The sequence below is a fragment of the Ovis aries genome, chromosome X, assembly GCF_016772045.2.
Source record: "Ovis aries strain OAR_USU_Benz2616 breed Rambouillet chromosome X, ARS-UI_Ramb_v3.0, whole genome shotgun sequence".
Lineage (NCBI taxonomy): Eukaryota > Metazoa > Chordata > Mammalia > Artiodactyla > Bovidae > Ovis > Ovis aries.
In genome coordinates this window covers 137394033-137402413 of record NC_056080.1, presented here as the reverse complement: position 1 = coordinate 137402413, position 8381 = coordinate 137394033, and the positions used below count along the sequence as shown (strand labels likewise).

The 8381-nt window shown below is 42.4% G+C and overlaps 1 pseudogene; it reads left to right on the top strand.

Annotated features, from left to right (window-relative positions):
• Positions 1-557: 557 nt before the first annotated feature.
• The window catches only part of LOC101103457 (MAGUK p55 subfamily member 7-like), a 78340-nt pseudogene continuing 70516 nt past the window's right edge, over positions 558-8381 (top strand).

Genomic DNA, 8381 nt, shown 5'->3' with positions numbered 1-8381 from the left:
AAGACGTGGTGCAGCCAAATAAATGAAGATAAAAAATGATTTTTCTAATATTCTACAAACATAATAAATAACCCTGATAAGGGGACTCATTTAGCCTAAATCTGTACTCCAATGACCCCAAGGAGCTGTGGAGTGTGTAGCTGTAGGCCTGGGAGTCCTAGATGCAGTATTCACTTGCTGGTGGGGGGAAACATGGCCTGGGGGGTGTCCTGAAGCTGGTCTCAGCCCATAGGTAGGTACAGCCAAATTCTAGTTCTCAGCACTGGCTGAGCAGCCCAAGTTATCCTCGGGGTCCCGGGGCAGGCACCAGCCAGCTTTGTTGTGGGACGGGTCCTGATATGGCAGGATGAATGGCTCTAATGGTTCTGGGGCTGGTGTCTCCCCACTGGTGAGTGGTGGTACCACCCTGACAGGTAGAGGTGGGTCCTGGGGTCTCTGGCTGCAGCACCCATGGGTCACAGAGCTTGTGTTCTTGGCCTGCTTGTGGGGAGGGTGAGGCCCAGGGATTCCCAGGACTAGCACAAACTCACTGATAGATGGAGATGGGTCCTGGGAACATGGGCTGCATAGCCCTGAATGTCCTGGAGCTGGTGTTTCAACCTATCGGTAAGCTGGACTAGGGTCCAGAGTATCATGGGATGGTAGCTACCCCTTGATGGGTGAGGTTGGTGCTGCAGCTGGTTCTGGACCACTGGTATGTGGGGCCAGGTCCTGGGGTGGCCAAAGCTGGTTCCAGCGTAACTGCAGGCTTCAGGGGTCTCAAGGTGGGTCTGTATCTCTGCCTGGGTTTTTGCTTGGCCTAAGGAATCCCAGTACTGGTTCTGATAGGCTTGTTGGTCAGGTCTGGGTTATAGCATGAATAAGCTAGAAGGATTACAAAATGGCACTCTAGCACCAGGGTCCACGTGGTAGAACCAGCTCCCCCAAATGGCTGCCACCTATGTCTATATCCCCATGATGAGCTCCAGTTGCCTTCTACCTCTCCAGGAGGCTCTCCAAGATCAGCAGATGGGTTTAACCCAGGCTTCTTTCAAATTGCTGCTTCTGTCCTAGGTTCCCAAGCTTGTTAAGATTTTCTGTGCACCTTGTAAGGGTAGAGTCTCTATTTCCCACAGCCCTCTGGCTCTCCTGAAATTAAGCCTCACTGACCTACAAAGCCAAGCATTCTGGGGGCTCATCTTCCTGGTACAGGGCCCCCAGTCTGGAAAGACTTATGTGGGGCTTGGACCACTTATTCTTTGAGGAAAGCTTCTTCAATTGCTGTTATATTCCCATTATTAGGTTGCCCACCTTAGAGTATGGGTTGACCATGTCTCCACCTCCTTAATCATGTACAAAGTTTAATATTGTTTTCTTAATAATACTTAGATTCTAAAAATACTCCAAAGGCTAGAACTGATGAACCCCTATGGGTGGAAAATATATATGCACCTAATTCTCTAAGAAACCTCCTTAGGGACAGAAAACATAAATAAAGTGTAAAATAATTTAAAAACAAAATCTTTTCAATAATCTTTGGTAATACATGCAAAAATATTTATACACATAAGAATGTAAAATCATATAGAAATGAGCCAAACAAATTATAGAAATTGATCCAACAAGGACTTAAACAACAACTCAAGAAATGGAGGTGATCAATGAGCTACCATCTGCCAAATGGCAATCTTCCAAGGGTGCATCTGCTTAAACTTTCAAGGAAGAGTTAATTTTGCTTCTAACAAAATATTAATAGTTCCACAATGTGAAGGAAAGCATATTTTATTTCAAGAGATATAATATGATGCCACTCAAGATAGATCTTCAAGGTGGGGTGTTTGACAAAATGTGGTCCACTTGAGAAGGAAAGATCATGTCATCTGGTCCCATCATTTCATGGGAAATAGATGGGGAAACAGTAGAAACAGTGCCAGACTTTATTTTTTAGGGCTCCAAAATCACTGCAGATGGTGATTGCAGCCATGAAATTAAAAGACGCTCACTCCTTGGAAGAAAAGTTATGACCAACCTAGATAGCATATTCAAAAGCAGAGACATTACTTTGCCGACTAAGGTCCATCTAGTCAAGGCTATGGTTTTTCCTGTGGTCATGTATGGATGTGAGAGTTGGACTGTGAAGAAGGCTGAGTGCCGAAGAATTGATGCATTTGAACTGTGGTGTTGGAGAAGACTCTTGAGAGTCCCTTGGACTGCAAGGAGATCCAACCAGTCCCTTCTGAAGGAGATCACCCTGGGATTTCTTTGGAAGGAATGATGCTAAAGCTGAAGCTCCAGTACTTTGGACACCTCATGTGAAGGGTTGACTCATTGGAAAAGACTCTGATGCTGGGAGGGATTGGGGGCAGGAGGAGAAGGGGACGACCCAGGATGAGATGGCTGGATGGCATCACTGACTCGATGGACGTGAGTCTGAGTGATCTCCGGGAGATGGTGATGGACAGGGAGGCCTGGTGTACTGCGATTCATGGGGTCGCAAAGAGTCGGACACGACTGAGCAACTGAACTGAACTGAGAAGGAAATGGCAAACCACTTCAGCACTCTTCCTTTGAGAACCCCACTAACAGGATGAAAAGGCAAAAAGATATTACACTGACACTAACAGGATGAAAAGGCAAAAAGATATTACACTGAAAGATGAAACCCGCAGGTCAGTAGAGATCTAATATACTACTGGAGAACAGCAGAAAAATAGCTCCAGAAGGAATGAAGAGGCTGAGCCAAAGTGGAAATGACACCCAGTTGTGGATGTGGCTGGTGGTGAAAGTAAAAGTCCGATGCTGTAAAAACCAATATTGCATAGGAACCTGAAAAGTTAGGTCCATGAATCTAGGTAAATTGTAAGTGGTCAAACAGGAGATGCCAAGAGTGAACATATTCATTTAGGAATTAGTGAATTAAAATGGACAAGAATGGGTGAATTTAATTCAGATGACCATTATATCTACTACTGTGGGTCATCTAAATTAAATGGAGTAGCCCTCATAGTCAACAAAAGAGTCTGAAATGCAGTACTTGTGTGTAATTTCAAAAACAACAGTGATCTCGGTTCATTCCAAGACAAACCATTCAATATCAGTCATCTCAGTCTATGCTCCAACTACTAATGCCTAAGAAGCTGAAGTTGAACGGTTTTATAATGATCTACAAGACCTTTTATAACTAACCCCCCAAAAATATGTCCTTTTCATCATAGGGGACTGGAATGCAAAAGTAGGAAGTCAAGAGATACCTGGAGTATTAGGCAAGTTTGGCCTTGGAGTACAAAATGAAGCAGGGAAAAGGCTAACAGAGTTTTGCCAAGAGAAGCCTTTAGCTTCTCTTTTTTTCTCAGCTATTTGTAAGGCCTCGTCAGACAATCATTTAGCCTTTTTGCATTTCGTTTTCTTGGAGATGGTCTTGATCCCTGCCTCCTGTTCAATGTCACAAACTTCCATTCATAGTTCTTCAGGCATTCTGTCTATCAGATTTTTCCCTTGAATTTATTTGTCACTTCTACTGTATACTTGTAAGGGATTTGATTTAGGTCATACCTGAATGGTCTAGTGGTTTTCCCTATTTTCTTCAATTTAAGTCTGCATTTGGCAATAAGGAGTTCATGATCTGAGCCACAGTCAGCTCCCGGTCTTGCTTTTGCTGACTGTATAGAGCTTCTCTATCTTTGACTGCAAAGAATATAATCAATCTGATTTTGGTATTGGCCATCTGATGATGTCCATGTGTAGAGTCTTTGCTTGTGTTGTTGGAAGAGGGTGATTGGTATGACCAGTGCATTTTCTTGGCAAAACTCTGTTAGCTTTTGACCTGCTTCATTTTGTACTCCAAGGCCAAATTTGCCTGTTACTCCATGTAGCCCTTACTTTTGCATTCCAGTGCATTAAAAGCAGAGACATCACAGTGTCAGCAAAGGTCAGTCTAGTCAAAGCTACGGATTTTCTAGTAGTCATGTATGGATGTTAGATTTGGACCATAAAGAAGTCTGAACACCAAAGAATTGATGCTTTTGAACTGTGCTGCTGGAGAAAACTCTTGAGATTCCTTTGGACTGTAAGATCAAACCAGTCAATTGTACATGAAATCAACACTGAATGTTCATTGGAAGGACTGATGCTGAAATTGAAGTTCCAATACTTTGGCCACCTGATCTGAAGAGCCGACTCATTGATAAAAACCCTGATGCCGGGAAAGATTGAAGGCAAAAGGAGAAGGAGGTGGCAGAGGATGGAGATGGTTAGATGGCATCACCAACTCCATGGACATGAATTTGAGCATACTCTAGCAGACAGTAGAGGACAGATGAGCCTACCATGCTATTGTCCATGGGTCACAAGGAATCAGACTCAACTTAGCAACTGAACAACAACTCTAAGACCTGTGATTGTGTCACCTCATTGATATTTGAGTAGAAGTGACCCCCCAAGCCCTTTTATGCTTAGGAACATTTATGCTATTGCAGAGATCATAGTTGTTTTCACTTCCTGTAAACCCATTTATTATTCAAGAATGTCACCTCTTAGAAGGGAGTGGTAAGGTAATACTCCAGGTTGCAAATAGCAACAGCATAATCCCCTTTAGTCAGAAAATATGTGAATATTAATACATCACAGTATGGATGCTTATACACTTAAATGCTAACATGTCTAATTGATAGGATTATAGGTGATTGGTTCTTATAAATTTCAAGTGATAAATGTATCATTTTAGGGCCGTGATCTGGGCTCATCTATTTATATGTATTCCTGATTATATTCATCAGCTAGGCTTGCCATAACAAAATACTGTAGACTAGATGACATAAACAACAAAAGTTAATTTTCTCACAGTTCTGGAGGATAGAAGTGCCAAAATCAAGATCTAGCAGTGTCAGTTTCTGGTGAAACCTCTCTTTCTGTATTACTAGTGATCATCTTCTTGTTGGGTCTTCACAGGTAGGGGAAAGATCTGGTATCTCTTCCTCTTCCCATATGGCCACAGTCCTATCCAATTATTCTCCTCCCCCATCTCAATTAATTTCCTAAATACCCTATCTCCAGATCCAGTCACACTTGGGGTTAGGGCTTCAACATATTAATTTTTTGGAGGGGAGCCAATTAGGTTCATAGCACCTGTGCTCACCACAAATACCAAAAATACTTGGTTCATAAAACAGTGAATTCTGTTCAGGACAAGAACCAGACCAGAAGTTCTGTGCTGCAGCTCATTAACAGGCATTAGATATCCGAGCTGATGCCCAATGAAACATGTGATGTGCTTAGCAAAGTGGATGTTAGCAAGAGACTCTTGTCCCTCCCCATCCAACCCCAGCCTTTCATGTCCCCTGACCTTAGTTGAAAAATACTTTCCAAAAAGCAAGAAGAGTGCATCTAAAATTCCAGCCCTTATACACCTTAGAACATCAAGTCAGACCCTTTGTTTTCATTTCCTCATTTCTGAGACAAAGGGGCTAGTCTATGTGACCTCTTCTCCCAAGGCTCTCTATCTTTATAATTCCAACTTTCAGGAAAAGCACTTAGCATCCCTGTTGGGAGGCACATATCCTGAATGACATCCTGCAAACTGAGATGGAACTTTGAGACCAAAAAAAAAAACAAAAAAACCAAAGGGAGCAATGCCATGGAGTGCAATTATGAAGTTCACTGTGGGTAAATCACATACAAGCACAAAGGATAGAGTCAACAGATAATTCAGAGGCATTCGAGGTTGTACTGCACACTGACTGCCAAAAAGGGTACAAAAGAATTGAAAGGGGCCAAGGCCAAAAGTAGAATCTGACTGCCAAGACAGAAGCACAGGTGCAGCACCTGGAATCGGGGTTCCTCCCCTCAGGGGTTTCATGACCATTAACCATTTGTGTCAGCAAAAGTACTCTTGCAGGTCTCACATCAGATGAAGGCAAGGGCAAAAGTTGATAGGGTATTCATCTGGCTTGGACTCACTCCTTGTAAATTAGGCTAAAGTTTAGTCATGTAGAAAGGGAGAAGCTAGCACTGTGAGGACTAAAATGGAGCTGACAAAATGGAGTTGGTGTGGTTCAGCCATACAATCCCCAAGTTAGGACCCACTTGATCTGGACAGAAGGGGCCTTTCCTGTCAGCCAAATCTGCTAAAATAGCTTTCCTGCACTCATTTTATTTGGCTGAAAAGTACCCTTGTGTACTTTCTTTCCTTAGAAGACCACCAGAAATGAACCACAGGAGCCCATGATAAACATATTGGTTATATTATTAATTTGCTGCTTCATTAGAAATGAAAATAAATTGTGAGAAGATGCAAGACCATGCAACTTAATGATTATACACAATAGAGGCAATCATTGTAGAAAGTGAAAAGCAGCTTATCCTATGGGGTAGTACAGACTACACACACAAAGATCATCAATTGTGAGATTATTGACAGCATCTGCCTACTGGAATTTATGCACCAATGGAAGTTTTAAGATGAGGGGAGGGGATATTGACTAGCCCTGACCTCTTAGCCAGGGATTATGGGTGAGAAGACATCAGAAGATACCTAAAATCTCTACAAAGATTTGCCAAAAGCAAGACACTTAATGTTGAAATTTGCTCTTGCGAGGAGGACCCCATTTTATGATGTTTGAGGACACTCGTTCTCCTGCAGGATAGCTGAGGGAAAATCAAACACAAAAAAAATTATGAGGGTATTTTCCCAAGATTAACCTCAATTTCTTCCAAAAGAGCTCATTGCCAAATCATTGGAGGCTGCCATAAGAAAGAAAGTGTTGGTCACTCAGTCATGTACAACTGTTTGCAGTCGCATGGCCTGCAGCCCTCCAGGCTCTTCTGAACATGGGATTTCCCAGGCAAGAATACTGGAATGGATTGCCATTCCCTTCTCCAGGTGATCTTCCCAAACCAGGGATCGAACCTGAGTCTCCCCACTGCAGGCAGATTCTTTACTCTCTGAGCCACCAGGGAGGCTGCCATACCTTCTTTAAATTTAGAATGCCAAGGCACTAACCAGAAATCCTCAGTGAGTTATGTGTATGTGCAATGTAATGAACAAAATGTTTGATAGACTCAACTGTAGATTTTTTCCCCCCATTTGAGAGGTAGATATATGCTATTTTCAATTTTTTTCCACAGATTGCTCTGAGACTGAGGGGCAAGTGAGGCATTTTCTTCAGAATTATATATCACTATTGCACCCATGGAAAAGAAATGCAAAAAGCAAAATGGCTGTCTGGGGAGGCCTAACAAACAGCTATGAAAAGAAGAGAAGTGAAAAGCAAAGGAGAAAAGGAAAGATATAAGCATCTGAATGCAGAATTCCAAAGAATAGCAAGAAGAGATAAGAAAGCCTTCCTCAGTGATCAATGCAAAGAAATAGAGGAAAACAACAGAATGGGAAAGACTAGAGATCTCTTCAAGAAAATTAGAGATACCAAGGGAACATATCATGCAAAGATGGGCTCGATAAAGGACAGAAATGGTCTGGACCTAACAGAAGCAGAAGATATTAAGAAGAGGTGGCAAGAATACACAGAAGAACTGTACAAAAAAGATCTTCATGACCAAGACAGATAATCACAATGGTATGATCACTCATCTAGAGCCAGACATCCTGGAATGTGAAGTCAACTGGGCCTTAGAAAGCATCACTATGAACAAAGCTAGTGGAGGTGATGGAATTCCGTGGAGCTATTTCAAATCCTGAAAGATGATGCTGTGAAAGTGCTGCACTCAATATGCCAGCAAATTTGGAAAATTCAGCAGTGGCCACAGGACTGGAAAAGGTCAGTTTTCATTCCAATCCCAAAGAAAGGCAATGCCGAAGAATGCTCAAACTACCGCACAATTGCACTCATCTCACATGCTAGTAAAGTAATGCTCAAAATTCTCCAAGCCAAGCTTCAGCAATACATGAACCATGAAATTCCAGATGTTCAAGCTGGTTTTAGAAAAGGAAGAAAACAAGAGATCAAATTGCCAACATCTGCTGGATCATGGAAAAGCAAGAGAGTTCCAGAAAGACATCTCTTTCTGCTTCATTGTCTATGCCAAAGCCTTTGACTGTGTGGATCACAATAAACTGTGGAAAATTCTGAAAGAGATGAGATCTCACCAGACCACCTAACCAGATCACCTGACCTGCTTCTTGAGAAGCCTATATGCAGGTCAGGAAGCAACAGTTAGAACTGGACATGGAACAACAGACTGGTTCCAAATAGGAAAAGGAGTACGTCAAGGCTGTATATTGTCACCCTGCTTATTTAACTTATATGCAGAGTACATCATGAGAAATGCTGGGCTGAAAGAAGCACAAGCTGGAATCAAGATTGCAGGGAGAAATATCAATAACCTCAGATATGCAGATGACACCCCCTTTATGGCAGAAAGTGAAGAGGAACTAAAAAGCCTCTTGA